Source organism: Podarcis filfolensis (assembly GCF_964270895.1).
Source record: "Podarcis filfolensis genome assembly, chromosome: 3".
Lineage (NCBI taxonomy): Eukaryota > Metazoa > Chordata > Lepidosauria > Squamata > Lacertidae > Podarcis > Podarcis filfolensis.
The window spans coordinates 63,346,967-63,363,586 of NC_139606.1; the positions used below are offsets into that span (position 1 = coordinate 63,346,967).

The 16,620-nt window shown below is 42.1% G+C and overlaps 1 long non-coding RNA gene across 1 annotated transcript in view; it reads right to left on the reverse strand.

Annotated features, from left to right (window-relative positions):
• Window positions 1-16,620, reverse strand: part of LOC310760013 — a 47,687-nt gene that overhangs the window by 6,678 nt on the left and 24,389 nt on the right. The window contains exons 2-3 of the long non-coding RNA XR_014546683.1: window positions 12,569-12,626; window positions 3,357-3,492 (exon numbers count right to left, since the gene is read on the reverse strand). This is a non-coding gene — a long non-coding RNA (uncharacterized lncRNA). The remainder of the gene's footprint in view (window positions 1-3,356; window positions 3,493-12,568; window positions 12,627-16,620) is intronic.

The window sequence follows — 16,620 nt, forward strand, 5'->3', positions numbered from 1 at the left end:
GGGAAGGAGAAGACAGACAGACCCATCAGGCAAGCAGAAATGCTCACAGAACAATCTGCTTAGCACTGTGTTGAATTCCTCTCCAGGTGCTGGAATAGGTGGGACTTTGATGCATCTAGGCAATTCTTACATTGCTATTGGTTCTTACGAAACAATAATATGGATACACCTCCACTTCGGCCATGACTTGTCTGAAGAGCCCTTCATAATAAATTATGTTTTCTTTCTTCAAAAAGTCTTAAGTGTTTATTTCTTCCCAAATGGAACTAAAATTTGGGGCCTATTCAGGAAATGTTATTGGTATTTAGAAATTTATTCCTTCCTACTCCTGGTTCAGAATCACAGTGTGATTAACAATTTTTAACCATTCCTGCATTGCAATAGGTCCTAACATGTTCCTTTCAGGGTGGAGTGAAGGAATTGAATTGAAGCCCAGTTGGCTGTCTTGCCTAAAACTATCCATCAGAGGGCAGCACAGCACTGTTGTTTGTAAAGCATCAAAACATTCGTCAAGATTTGTTTATTTTCTTTATGTAACTGTAAGTTACATTGTAAGGAAGATTCACATACAAACTGTAAATTCGGTTATTAAATAAATGTCCACCACAACGTACAGAAAATTTTAACTCTATGCATATTTGGGGATTTGTAGCTACTTGTGTGAGTTTGGATATTTGAGGGTACCAGTAAAACACTTTAAATTACTTTCATGGGTACAGGTGTTAAGATAAAAATGGAAACTCCGTGGGGGTTTTACTCAAGGGGTAAGCCCAGCTTCACAGCTGACGTGACAGATAAGTATACCAGCAACTGAATACATGCTCAGCTGTTGGATCGCATCTCTCTCCACCCCCTAATGAAGGCTTTGTTATTTTTAAAAGTGCTGCATGAGTGCACATATCCATCACCTTAGTTGTTTATTTAGAGGGAACTCTATTTAGAATGCAAAACTGCTGAAGGGACGGAGAGGGAGATTTATTGGTGACATCACGGGGACCAATCAATCAGCAGCACTATGCATAGCTATTAGGGCTGGGCAATATAACAATATGTCGTCCAAAACCAGTTTGAAGTTTACATCGTGATGATTGTTTCATATTTGAGCTGGCAATATACTGTGAATCACAATGTGTATAAGGGCTAGGCGATATCTGATTTTCAACATTGCGATAACTCACCATGCTCACTCATTTCATGCCATATAGAACATACACCATTGAGATGATCATAGTGTCTTCATTCCTTCTACAACAGAGCCACTTCATTATCTTCCTAGTCTCCATCACATGCCAAAGCCCAAGCTAAAAACTAAAATGTGGCAATCTGGGAGAATCCAAAGAGGTAAAATGCTGGACTGGAATTATTCCCTCCTGGGCAAGAAACTAGAAACTGAGTTTCTTAGGAACTTGATGGAAACATAGAAGAAAAGGGTATAAACACCTCTTAGCGTTGCTGAGAGATGTGGCTGCTGAAATTTAGACCAGCTGAGAAAGCAATTCTGGGATATTACAAAAATGTGCCCAAAATTCTCATGTTGAAAATGCAAGTATTGATACTGAATTTTTACTTCCAATTTGAAAATTTGGTCAACTTTGTGTTAAGATGTCATTTGATGTGATGGAGTTGAGGGCATTCTCCATGGCTGGCTGGTTGTGAAAGGGAAGGCTCAAAGGTGAGCAAAAGGAGGGGGAGATGTGAGTTAATCTGGCTCCCGAGTGGAATTGCTAAGGAGCTGTGTGCATGTTAAGATCATTAAATGCATATCACAAATGTGTAATTCAGTGTGACTGGAGGTGGGTGTTGATTTTTCTATTTTATCCTGTTTTGATTGATTCATTGTTCATTCATCTCATCTTTCTATGCTATTCTCTTTCGGCCCCAAAGTGCTATATAAATCTTAACGACATGTTTGGGCTTTGTAATAGAGATGCCCCAGTCCATTTTTTCCTTAGTAGCACCTAACCTTTCAGAGTGTGAAGAGTCTTGCTCCCTTTTCTAGTCTGTGCTTTTGCTTCCCTGACTCTCTTACCACCTTAGGCAGCATTTTTTATGACTCCTGCTGCTGCTTCCTTCTTGAAATACATGTGGGGTCTACGTCTTTATTTCTTTCTTTTTCTTTCTTTCTTTATATATTATCAATCAGATTTGTAGACCACCCTTCATCCAAAGATCATGGGACAATTTACAACATAAGAAGACTTTTGGGGAATGTGAAAGAGAAAGAAGTCCTCAAGGCTGATTTCCCTAAAGTGTAAAGACACGTATTTCCATAAAATAATAACGAAAATACACACACACACACACACACACACACACACACACACACACCCAATAAAATCAGAGGTGACACAATGAAGGATATGACATTACAATATTCTCTAAGGTTTGGCTTTATCAGTAGGTGCGAATGAAGTTTAAGCAAAAGAAAATATTCACAGCATTCTTAAAAATCCTGAAAGACGGAACTTCACTAAATGCTTTCAAAACATAACAAAACCTGATAGCAGTTCCTGCTCATTTTTAGAACATTGGTCTGATCCAGCACAGCTGTTCCTAAGGACTATCTAATGGCCAGCCAGGTGTCCCAGAAAAGCCCACAGGACAAGAGTGCAAATGTTGTAACCCAAAAACTGGTATGCAGAGGCGTGTTGCCTCTTATCTTCCTATAAACATCATGATTAATAGCCAGTGACAGCTTTATCCTCCATTTAAAATTTGCATTGAAAATGAAAGTCTATGCCTGGTGCCAAATATTTAAAAAACCACAGAGATGTATTTTCTTGTTTGGCTGATTCTTTAAAGGTTGAATTAATCATTACTTTCACGATCAGATTTTTAGTTAAGCTCTATCAGACTACAGGAGACCCAACATCTGGACCACATCTTCATGGGCACAAACAAAAGCCAAGGCTTCATCTATTCTACATTCAGACAGTTGTCTGTGTCACCATAGAGCTGTTGCACTCAGATTACACTGTCTCCACTGCGTTTGATAGAGAGGCTGCTGGGGCTGACATCATCCCACCGCACATAGATAGATCTTTGCTCAGAATACGCCATCAAAACATGGCAGTTTCTCAATCTGCCAGCTTAAAAGAAAACCTGCCTGCCAGAATTCAAGGAGCACATCAGTATGCTTGTGAGAGAAAGAGCGTTGGCAAAAGAGAAAGGAATGAGAATGTGGCAGGTGCTTCCCATGTAGACAACTCTCTTGGAAATCGGCCATTTTGAATGAAGGGATAATAATAAAACTTGAGCATTGCATCCAGTCTGAAAGTGAGCTCCAATTTTCAAAGTGACAGTGCCTTCCTTTACACATACAAGACATACCTAAACATATAATGCAAAGCATTTACCTCAAAGATGTTAGGCTTGCCCTCTTTCCTCTGAAGCTGTAGGCTGCAACTGGATAGCCTGAACTAACATGTGGGAAGGCTTGGCAGACTCTTTTCTTCTTCTTCATTCACATCTGGAGTTGGAAAGGGATTTTCCCTGAAGTAAAAAGAAAAAAGGGAAAAAAGGCATGAGGTAATTTGTTCAGAGTCTTTGGTTATGTTTTTTCTTTCTTTCGGGGTTTTGTTTTTGTAAATCTAGTAAAGCCAGCTTGCATTCAGCAAGCATAGTTACAGTCCTGGCTGCCACTGGAAACATTCCCTCTCTCAGACCAAGGATTTTTGTCTTTAATGTGTGAAAGAGAACTCCAGTAGCATTCAGTTCTGTCACATGCACTAGTGGCACAGAGCCACCTTCCTGACACCAGTATTGCTGCAGCTTACCTAGGCAGGGATTGCAGAGTGGTGCTGAGTCGGAGCTCTGCAGACACACTGGCAGAGCTAATCCAGTCTGCATAGCCTGGACCTCACCTCCACCTTGTCCACCCAGGTAATTGCTGGTAATCATGGGAGTGGCTCTGAAGCGGCTTGAACCAAACTTCTATCTAGCTTGCCTCACTTCTGAAAGCAGCAAGAAGTTCCAGGTGGAGCAACACCAGCATTATTTTCCACCAACTGAGAAAGCAATAGGAACTTCCCTGATGCCTTTGCTGAAGATTGCCCCAGGTCTGCAGGTAAACTGACTGTTCAGAAAAGCATTCACAGTTATTGATAAGCATGAAGTAATTTTGGCAAGTTCCTGACTCCCACAAGGCAGCCTATAGGAAAAGACCGTAGTAATAGAGGCAAATTCAAAGCAATCAAGACAGCCCAGACTCAAAACGCTATGTTGTTCCTCACAGCCACCCCAAACGGAGGTTGATTCACATTTACAGATAGGACCTGCTGCACTTTAACTTCTGGTAGTATTTTGCTGTGTTAGAACTGCATCCCATACAGGGAAATAATAAGGCAAATTGATAGCTCAGTTGGTATGAGACTCGGCATAAGACTCTTAATCTCAGGACTGTGAGTTTGAGCCCCAGGTTGGGCAAAAGATTCCTACATTGCAGGGAGTTGGACTATGATGCTAAGCACAAGACTGGTGTTGATCCTGAATCTTAGCTATAATTTCCCCCCCTCAAGGACTATGTGGAAGGAGAACAGGGTGTAAAAAGTAGTGGTTTCAACCCACCTTTTAAATCTACTGGAAAAATCAGGAATGGGTAGAAGTTGTTTTTCTGAAGGAAGTGATAATATTTGGACATTGGTTTCTGTTTTAGATCTCCCCTGAAACAGGTGAGGCTAACAGTGCAATAACAATGCACCTGGCAAGTGTTGAATGCATTGGACATACAGCAAACCTTGAAGCAAGCCTCAATATTACAGGGTAGTATTCATCCTAAGACCAAGGAGATTGGTCCATCAGCACAAGCAGTTCTGCTTGCCCAACCAGTGGCGTAGCGTGGGTTGTCAGCACCCGGGGCAAGGCAAGTAATTTGCGCCCCCTAACCTGTGGATTTGCGCCCCCTAACCGGTGGATTTGCGCCCCCTAACCCTAACCCCCAGATGTTGCGCCCGGTGTGGCCGGCCCCCCTGCACCCCCCACGCTACGCCACTGTGCCCAACTACAATCATCCCCTTGTCAGCTGTACTGGGGGCTCGCCCAACCCTCCCAAGCAGATATGAAGGTGGGCATGGAGTGAAGTCCTTGTACTCACTTCTACTCACACAACTACTTAGATGAATATGCCCCTTAATCCCCATCTTGCATGTGGATGGAAAATCTTTGCTTAAGGCCTTTCAATTAGCTTTTAGGAAGTAGCCAGAGCAGAGTTCTTTCGGGGCTGCCTCTGAATTGCACTACTCAGTTCCTCCTTGTGTGCCTACTGCTCTGATCAATTTAAGTGAAAGGCACAGGAAACATTTTAATTATAAAAAGTGCACTCAAGGCTGAAATGAGATGTGAACAAGGAATTTCCAGCTCATTCTCTTAGCTACTGCACTAAACTATAATACAGTCTATTGTCTGAAGATGAAGGTATTTTGATGGTTATGGCTGTTGGTGTTGTGTAAATCTAATTTCCATTTAATTGCAACTGCATTTGTCATGATTCTACAAAAAACGTGGGTCACAGATCTGCTGTCTTTTCTGCAGAGACAAGATCAGGCCCTGGCTAACTTTTTAAAAGAGAGCTTGGGTCTGCAGCTTGGGTCTGTGACTACTGTTGCTGAATACCAGGTCCACTCTGAGTGAGACCTTCCTCATCCAATATCTGATTATGGATCAGGGGGCTGACCTGTTCTGCATCACTGAGATCTGGGTGGGTGAGCAGGGTAGAGTTGGTCTCACCCAGCTGTGCCCATCTGGCTACTCAGTGCAGAATCAGAGCAGACTTGAGGATGAGGGAGGGGGAGTTGCTGTGGTCTATAGAGATTCCATCTCTCTCTCCAGGCTCTCTGCCCAGTTGAGGGGGAATCTAGAGTGTGTGTTCCTGGTGTTGGGCAATCAGGCAGGTTAGGGATTTTGCTAGTTTATTTCCTGCCTTGCTGCCCAGCAGTCTCCCTGTCTGGGCTGACAGAGGTGGTTTCTGAGGTGGTATTGAGGACTCCCAGACTGCTGGTTCTGGAGGACTTCAACATCCATGCCAAGGCTCAGGACATCATGGCTGCCATGACAACCACAGGGCTGTCCCAACATGTCACTAGCTCAGCCCATGTGACAGGCCACACTCTGGACTTCGTTTGCTCAACTGGGCAGGAAGAGTCACTTCTTCCTGTGTCTCCCCTGTCAGAGGTCTGGAAGGTGGCAACACAAGAACTGGCCTTTTCTGCAGTGGCTCTGCACTTGTGGAATGCTCTCTCCAGGGAGGTTCAGCTGGTGCCTTCATTATACACCTATAGCCACCAGGCAAAAACGTTCCTCTTCTCCCAGGCCTTTGGCTAACTAAACAATCTATGGCCTTTTAAACTCTGTGTGTGGCGGGGTATTGTTTTTGTTTGTTATTATGCTATAATCCAAAAACACCAAATGGCAGTCCCCCCCAGAACTGTATATACAATAGTAAATTCCTTGGATATAGCAAGCTAGAATGTCTGGGAAACAACGAATCCAGTTCCCTTGCCCCTGCCAACTAGCTTTCTATAGGCAGAGATTTCGTGATGTTATTGGGTTTTTCATCAAGTATTCAGAATGCTGAACCTCATGTTACCTTATGAGCATGTGGCTTTTTAGATAATTGGAAATGAATACACTTTAAAATTCACCAACCATTCATTTTTGTGCACTAGTTCTAGAATCTTGGCTGAATGAAGTTGAGTCCCAGCTGGCCAATTACTGAAATGTACAATTCCTGTATAGCACTGAATCAAAGTGAGCATTTCCAGTGACTGGAGGAGCAAATACCAATTCGCAAAAGTACTCATAAAACAGAAATTGCCTTCTCCCCATCCTGCACCCCTCCTATCCTTATCTGGGAGCACAGATGAGCTCTCAGTTCCAAGAAAATATATTAGCAATGTTAAAAATAGAATTTCCACCAGACAGCAAAGAAATTAAGAGACACAGCTATATGGCATGCTCAAAATCTTCATGCAAGTTACTTGTACCCTGAGTACATATATAAAAGCTGAGAAGTAAAGAAGAATATAGCATTGCCTTATTATGCAAAGGATTAGCAAATTTGATTGATGTTTAGTACTATTAAAGCAGTAGATCCTATAAACATATTGTGATGCTGGGAGGGTTGATGGGAGAGGTAATCTAGCAACATCTGGAGAGCCACATCTTCCATATTCCTGTTTTAGAGGCAGAAAAGTGCCATGTTCTTGTCTACTTGCAGGCAAGTTGTCATGACAAAAGGCATAGTTGTCTTAGCTGGCTTTAACCATTTCACTCACTTTTCCATGGAGCCTCTTTCTGCTATACCAGCACATCTTTCCATCATTTGAAGGCATCCCTTGATGCTGCTGCCTCACCATTCAGCAATTCTGCAGCTGGCCATAAACTGCACTTCCTCACAGTGCCTCATGGATAACGTGACCCCGGGGATGGGCTGAGTCTACAGGTCTCAGTCCAGGCCCATTAATAGCCAGAATGGATGAGCTTGTTGGCACCCATCATGGTGTGTGGGTGTGGGTGTAGTATCCACCCAACAAAAATACAGCCCCATTTTCACAGAACTAGAATTCCCAAAGATTCTTCCAGCCACAGAAAGAGGCACTCAAAAGATAGTGTGCATATCTGTACTGAAGGAAACTAGGCCTCTTCTGCAATACTATGTTCCTGCTGATTTGTGTGCTCAGCTGTGGTAAAAGAGCTCCCTTCATTTCAGAATGAAAAAATAATGTTTTTGGCTGGTCAGAGGTATAATTTAAAATTTGTGTTTCCCCACCTTAAATAATGTGGTTGTTCCATGGTTTCTGGTACATTTCTAGTAATTAAGGCAGCAAGGCAATATGAAATAAAAAGGTAGATTTCATGCCAAGATGAATGGTCTTTTAAACGAATAGTTTTAGTTTAAACAATTCTTTAAACTCTATTTTGTGGTTTTAATTTTGCTGATATGTTTAATGGTTTCCTCATTTATTTCATTGAAGGATACTAAGTTCTCTTTCTATGTATGATACTAGGAACCCAATTCTAACTCTGATATTGTGATTTTTCAGCAGAAAGGAAATCTCTAAGTATATTATTTATCATTTCAGCTAATACAAATACAATGTATAACTTATGGCGGCAAATTCTTACCACCAGAACTTACCACTTAAATATCAGTATCTCATTCAAGTAATCTGCTGTAGGTGCAACAGTTTTAATGCCTGCTGCAATAGAATCCCTTTCATTTCAAGGCAATTAATCAATCCACGTGCCCATTTCCATCACATGTGCAGATGGGTTCCTTCCACTGAAATGAATGGGCACTATTCTCCATTTAAGAGTGACATTGGAACATACGTAGCATTCTGGATTGAAAGGCAAGAGATGTTTCAGAAATAGAGAGATTCCAACTTGACTCACAAATTCAATCTTAGGAAGTTAAAAGCTTTCTCCTAGTTTTTTGGTGAAGCCATTAATCATATCAGTAAAAAGGACTTCAATTAACCTTCCAAAAGTAAGTATTAATTTACAGAAGAAATCACCCTTCCCAAAGAAATGTCCTTCACATGGCCTGAAACTAATCTGGATAAAGCACTATAGCAACACAGTGGAATGGATTCAGGTGCTATTTATGCGGTTCTGACCTCCGTTTTCAGTTGCATTCCTAGCAGTCCCTTGGAAATATTAAGAGGCAAGCCAACACATTACTGGGCTGTGTGAGCTGTGGAACTGAAAAATCCCCCCTCCCTTTTTCTTCATTGATCATTTATTAAAATCCAGTGAGGAGGGAAAGCCAACTTTTAAGTGCCTGCCTGGTGTCCTCATTCAAGTTTGTGAATCCTTCCCGTCTTACTTAATGAATGGTCTGTAATTTTCTAACATTTCAAGGGCAGGTCTGCATAAATCCACACTGCGCTGGAAACCTCATTTTGGATTCTTCCAAGGAAAGTTATTTTTACAAAATATTTTTCTTCCTCCCTTCTCTTTCAACAGGATTATCTGGCTTTTTTCATATCTTATGTTTTCCTCCAGTCACTTTTGCTTCGGGAAAATAAATCGCTCCCAGATGGTATCCTCCTTAACGAGTCTGCCAACCCAAATAAATGGCATGCCATTTACTGGCAAGGTGGCGGTACTGATTCAGACCCCTTGGATTTTCCATCATATCTCTCTTGGCTTGTACAGAAAAATTCACACAAGGACGGGGGGGGGGAATCAGTTCGTTATATATTTATTTGACGGCTAGGCAGATATGTGGCTTGGGAGTGTTATTCATCTAACAAGCAGGTTTCACCCAAGTAAGTAGGCAGTGGCTGTGCTGCCTTTATTTCAGTCCCTCATTGAGAAGGGACTTGGTCTGATGACAGATGCTAACCATTCATTACAACCGCTTTCTGAACTGAACCAAATTTAAAGCTGGTTCATGCATGTATATTCATGACTTAAGTACTCCACACTTGTTGACCTGAAACTGAGTGTGTGTGAGAGAGTGTGTGCAGATATAGATTCTATTTGGACAGAATGTCAAACTATGGCTTGGTGATATGAGAATGAGCCTATGGTGTGTGCACTCTCTTTTCCCCTTGAGATTAGGTTGTACAAGCCAGGATTCCCCATCCTTGTGCCCTTCTGATGTTTTGGATTACAGATCTCTGACCATGGTAATGCTGATCAAGGCTGATGGGAATTGTAGTCCAAAGCATCTGAACAGCATCAGGGTGGGGGGAAGGCTGGTGCAAACCAAAGTTGCCAGTGTGGGCTCTGAAAGAATTTTTGCAATGAGCCACAAACTGGAATCTTGGCACACAATATTGCAATTCCCTCACTCCAAATGGATGAAGGTTTTTTCCCCTGTGAAATAGTCCAAGGGGAGTAAAGCTTCTGAAAGGGTTCATGGAAAGTGCCCCCTGTGATTAGCTGTTCCCTCCCTCCTCCGTGCCAAACAGCTTATTGGCATGATTATCAATTGTCTGGGAACATTTACATGTGGGCACCATTTCACCAGAGTTTTCACTGTCAGGACAGTATCATTCTGACCTAATCCTTCCTAATTATGCCTTCCAATTATTTTATATATATATATATATTTTAAATCCATATGTCAGCAGAAGAGAAAAGCAATTAGAAAAAAAGATTCTTTTTGGCAAGGATTATTTGTGAGCAGACCAAAAACTACGTGAGTCCAATAAGCTTTAAAGATCTCCATAGTCTTCTCATCATTGACAGCATAAAAGTAACTAAAAATTGGAAACATTCCTGGCCTCCCTGAAGTCCTTATAAATCACATATCTTTGTTAGCCTTGACTTCATTTCTTCTGAGGGAAGGATGTTGGCAAAACTGAACAGCGCTGGAGGAAATCTAGTCATCTTACAAAAAAAAACAAAAAAACCCACATACCATGTATCCAGCACAAAAGCTTAATAATGAGTTTTGAAAATCTCGTTCAGGGAACACTTAATATTTTTCAACTGGAGTAATGAATTCCACAAACTTCTATGATTTATATGTACATTTTGTAAGTTTGGCAATTTTGAAAGGAGAAGGTTATTGAGGCCAGGAGGACTGCTTAAAGTGGGGTGGAGGGTGCATTTCTGACAAGGGCTGCCATCCAAATGTAGTCTCAATGCAAAGTGGGCAGTGCCAAACACTCACATAATCTCTCTCTCTCAACACACACACACTGTCATTTGAACCTCAGAATCTACCTCATACCGAGGCAAACCATCAAGCTCAATATTGTCTACAATGAGTGGCTGTCCAGAATTTCAGTCAGAAGATGCTGGAGATTGAACCAGGGACCTTCTGCATGCAAGACAGATGTCCTACCACTAAGCTACAGTGGTACCTCGGGTTACAGACGCTTCAGGTTATAGACTCTGCTAACCCAGAAATAGTACCTCGGGTTAAGAAGTTTGCTTCAGGATGAGAACAGAAATCATGCTCTGGCAGCATGGCAGCAGCAGGAGGCCCCATTAGCTAAAGTGGTGCTTCAGGTTAAGAACAGTTTCAGGTTAAGAACGGACCTCCGGAACGAATTAAGTACGTAACCAGAGGTACCACTGTATTAGCTGTTCATCTTTGTATCCACATCCTTAGCTCTGTGTAAGCTTTCCTGAACACGGGCTACAAATTGCCAAAAAAGGGGAAATGTGTAACCTCCAAAAAAGGACACAGATTTGCATAGACTTTGTCTGGGCTAATTTATATGTAGCAGGTGCACATTTAGAAATAATTAGTACAAAACAAAAAAACAAAAAACCCTAAATAGAAATACAACACCTGTCACCATAAGTGCAGAAGGCTGACCAAGTGACCTCTATGTCTACTCAGTCTCCTCGCCAGGTGCTGGGTGCTGAGGGGCAATTTCAAGACCCTTGCTCCCGCTTTCTTTGTGGTTCTTGATCTTTTAAGAAGAATTGAAGCAGACAGCCTTTTGAATAGAGGACCTTTCCACTGTAAGAGGTTACAGACTTTGCTTTTACTTCATTTCATCCAGTCCCTCAAACTGCACCCTGCTAGTAAAAATCAAGCAGACTTCAAAGAATGTTTCAGCAGCTAAATGCAGCAGTGTAGCTAGCTGCTCAGGCGCCTGGGGTGGCACAAATGCCCTGCACTCGGGGGCAGGGCAAGCCACCCACAGGGCGGGGCAAGCCAGGGCAGAGCACACTGCACGGAACCTCCATGGAGTCTGCAAGCCCTATGCTGCCGTTTCAGGCAGCTCGGAGCCTGCCATTGCCCGAGCCACCCTGCAGTCATCCCCCTCAGTGATGACACCGGGGTGAACCGCAACCACTGCACCCCCCTTCCTATGCCACCATCTAAATGTGAGTTCTGAAGCTGAGGAAATGGTGGTAGGTCTCTGTGCTGTTCTATCTCATCCAATCAGGGTCTTCTGGGCCAAACATGCAGTGTACCTGGATTTCTATCCCAGTAATAGCAGAGCTATTTTTCTAGAAAAATACGTGCTGAAACTCACCATGAACGCCTCCTTTGTTCTCTTATAATGCCAATGGTGCCCACCTAAGAGGTGCCAGAACTGAGTTCTGGCAAGTTCTGACTGGAAAAAAGTCCTGAGGTACAGCACTGAAAAACTGCAAAATATACTTAACAATGATTAGCCAAGTGCCCCCCCCCCTTTTATAAGATTAGAAGTACCTTGCAAGCAATGAAGGTTTTCAAAATAAGCTCAAAAAGCGAAGGTTTGTCTGCTGGGAAAAGATGATATCACATGATGTAAGGAGGATATTTCTGCCATTACCACCACAGCAGTGAATCGCCAAGGATAATTTAAAAGAGGAATTTGGAAGCCTTCTTTCTATTAGCGGGGAGAGATGACCCATGTGTCAGCTGCCTTTTTCTGCTTCTTTCTCCCTATGTGGCCCTCTAACATGGTAACACTGGACAGAAAAATGATGATTAGTCACTGCCCTGCTTGAAAACATAATGAGTTATCATTTTTCACAGAGCCATTTCAGATGATTTTCCTGCTGAATGTGCCAGCTTTTACTAAGGCCACTCTTTGTTTTCCTGGTCTGCTCTTGTGCATTGAATAATCTGGTCCAACAATTTAGCAAGTGAAGCTTTTCTGCAACTTACCTCCATGGCAGGAAAACCTTCTGTGTAGCCAGCTGCTGTTAAATCCCCAGAAGCAGAGCTGTGGAAACAGATATCTACTTAATTCTGGACCACATACATGTAAACATGAGATCCAACACCCCCCCCCCAAAAAAAATAGAGAAAGGGGACAGTTGCTTTCTCTCCAAAAACTGAAATTAAATACAACTATTAGGATGGTTAAACTTATAAAATGTCATAATTAAAAATAGAAACAAATCTAAAATATGGATCAATACTTACAAGCTGGTATTTGGTGATGCAATAGACAAAGCTATAGACCAAAAAGAGATGGCATGGGGTACACTCTTTTGATGAGCCAGTAACAATTAGTCAAATTAGCTGAACAAATATTATAAGCACATGGAACAAAAGCCCTCTTCAGGAATGCAGAAGGGTGTGTATGGGCCCTGCCCCCTCCAACATTCCTGTGTCTGAAGGCCCCACCCCTCTGATCCCAACTTTAATATATACAATGTGGATGTCTGAAGACTGCAGGGAAGTCATACCACATCCAGCTTATTTCACTGGGTTCCCTGATTGCAAGAGAAAAACTAGCTATGGGTCAATGGAAAGAAGTGGAATTCGCCTTTAAGAGCACTTCACACTTAATCTGCAAAGGTTTGGAGAGGAACCAAACAGATGTTGGGATGTTGGGGTGGGGTCTATCTCTACTCCATCTTCGCTTTAAGCCCACCTGTGTTATTTTGGATGCCTGAAGATGGCTATAGTCTTTCCTTTATTGTGTTGAGTAGGCTCTCACACACAGAAAAATCCTAGTTATTCCTATGAGAGAGTTGATAATAGTTGTGGCATGCAGAGGTTTTAACAAAGCCACATGGGGTAATTCTAAGCAAATCTGTTTCCATTTTTTTATCCTCTTTTTGATGGTGTATGAATAGCCACCCTTTTCAAAAACCGTGTGTCTCAAGTACAGGACATGTAAACAGGACTGGTGAGGAATGGCCCATGTATTCACAAATGGCATTTCTTAATGGATATAAACTCAAGAGTAATTACTGAATTTCCAAAAAGAAAAAAAGTAATGTCTGAATTGGAACTGAGCTTTGTTTTCATGTACATGTTTATCGCTTGATCTCTGCAATATCAAAAGATTACTTACATGTGTGAAAGGGAAAATAAGTAAAAACAGATAGAACTATCGTATAGCCCAATGCTTTTCACAGGAGTCAGTTTTTATATTAAACTATTAGCCATCAAGTGTACACTGCCATAATTAAGAATAACAACTCCAAGTGATATTTGTGTGTGTGTAGTTGGGAGAGAGAGAGAGAAACAGTCCCAACAATGATTATGACAGATTAGTCAGTTTCACACTGAGTACATTTCTGTTGAACAGACACACAAGAAATAGAGCAAAGTTTGGCTCAATATATCTACTGCATAAATCTGAAATGTCATTATTTATCTTCTATTATTTTCCACTAATCTTATTCAAAACCAGCACTTCGTTTTTTGTTATTTTTTAAAAAAACACAATCCTTAAGTGTACACTGTTTTACTCGTAAGGGGAGGTTAAAAGATTTACAGTAAATAATCCTGTTTCTGCACCAAATCCAGTTTTGCTTAAGGGCCAGATTTCCATAACATCTGCTTTTATAATAGAACTCACTTGCCCCCCTTCATCATAAAGTAAATGAACCAGCTGAAAAAAGTTCCTTTGTTGTCCTTCTGCTAGGAATCTGAGAACAGCCTCGGCAACGCCTGCTGACATGTTCCATGTGCTAAAGCTTATAAGGGAAAGAGAATGCAGAGCAGCACCTATCCCAGCACTTGCATTTCACTGCTAATATTTCACTCTTCAAAGAGGTCATTGAGGAACCAGCTCCCACTTTATACATATACAGTATGTACAATTTCAGATCTTATCAGCTTGGGCTGTTCTGTAACATAAAAATAGTAGGTTGCGTTTGCGGTAGCCTTGCCTTCACACATGTTTGGCCCTGGCATCACACACACACAACAAGCCCCACCCCCCGCAATGTCGTGTGGAACTCGGCGCCTCTGGTTACATGTGAATTGCACCAGTCAAATGAGAGGGAAACCAAGGAGTTGTCTGGCTGTGAATTTGTGGCCCCAGGCGAAAACTTGGTAGTGTGGCCTGTCACAAGCACTAAAGTTTTTGACCTCCTAGTCCTTTTAACAAACCTATTTAAACCCTTGTGTTACTTGCATGTACATACAAAGCCAGTTCAGCTATTTCCCATTCCCCAAACAGGTCTTCCTTGGCTAAAGTTAAATCACAGTTTCTATTAAAAGGAGCATTTCTAGGGCTGAATTGGGGAGTCTTGCTCTGCCGCTGTCCATGCTACACCTGTTTTGTGGATAAATGTGAGATTTGTTTCCAGTGTTGTCCCTTTGGCATTTCTCCCCACCAATAAACATGCCTTCTAATAAAATTTAAAAAGTCACTTCATTGCAGGATTTCATCATTAATCTTGTTCCGCTAGACCATTAGGATGCCAAGATTAACACCAACCTCAGAAAAAGCAATTGAACTGTAAAGGTATGTTGGCATCCTGTCTGGCACACAACAGGCATTCATTCTGGCCAGGCCAGTGCTCCCCGAGCTTCTCATAAAGGGGGGCTTTAAGAAGGCTATGTACAAGATCCAGATATAGAAATGTGAGACCAGATGGCGAGGTAGTGCTTGCTGCATTGACATCAATGAAGCAGCGCCAGTTTGCACTAGCTCAAGCCAGAGCTAGCATGGCTTGCTAAGAGCAGTTTGTTGTATAGAAGCGACATGAGCTGAATGATCACATTATGCTCCCTTCCAGTTGACATAGGCAGCCATTGCCGTGTGATTGTTTACATGATCAAACTCCAGATGGCCTCATGGGCCGCAGTACGATCTTAAAAAGACCATAAATGTGCCTGAGATGTATATTTTTAGGACCAACCCTATTTTTTGTGTGACTACATACTTTGTAATATCAAGTTTTTTTAAAATTGTTGCTAATGTTGCATCTTAAATTGTTGTGATCTGTCTGGGGGGATCTTAAGGTGAAGATCGGGAAATAAATTAAAATATAGCAACAACAGTAACAGTAACAATAATAATAGTAATACAGTCGTACCTTGGATCTCAAACGCCTTGGCTCCTGAACAAATCGGCTCCTGAATGATTGAAACCCGGAAGTGAGTGTTCCAGTTTTTGAACGTTCTTTGGGAAGCCAGATGCCCGACAGGGCTTCCGCAGCTTCTGACTGGCTGCAGGAGCTTCCTGCAGCCAATCAGAAGCCACGCTTTGGTTTCCGAACGTTTTGGAAGTCGAACGGATTTCCAGAACGGATTCATTCAACTTCCAAGGTACGACTGTAGAAGAAAACACCATCACTATGAACCAAAAAGCAACTATGAATCAAGTGTTCCTATCGTTTTCAGCTGAAGGACTGCCAAAAGTGACTAAATTACTGGTATGGTGAGTCATGCAACTAAGCTGGATCAACCAGGTCAAACTTCTTCATATGTTGAGCTTCTCGGGTAGACTGGGGGCTTGACTACCTAGTTCCTTACAAAGTGAGGGGAAGTGGACATAGATAAGCTGGGCATGACAGCTTACTCTATGGTATTAACCCCTACATGTGTTAATTAGACTTGGTTATATGAGGCTGGTTATCCCACAGCCTTGCCTTAGGATAACAGGCTGTTTTTGTGCTCTGCTTTCTCTGCAATTCCATACACAGCCACTAGGATCTACCTCTCCTCCCTGACTCAGAGGACTCTAGTCCCAAGATCCACATTCATGCTGCAGTGTTTAGCAGCCCTGTCAGGTCCAGCTTTCTTGGGATGTAGAATCAGATTTGACCTAGAACTTGCTTCCACTGGGAATTCAGACCGTCTCCTTTCCCAAGTGGATGTTCCTTTGTGCTATATCTCAATGGGACTATAATATCATCCTGATCATTTTCACAGTGAGAGTTCAGTGTTTTGCTCCACTTTAGGGTACACCTCTTAGGCTGTGTAAATAATGACATGGGGTAAGGATACTCTTAAAATAAATTGAAACA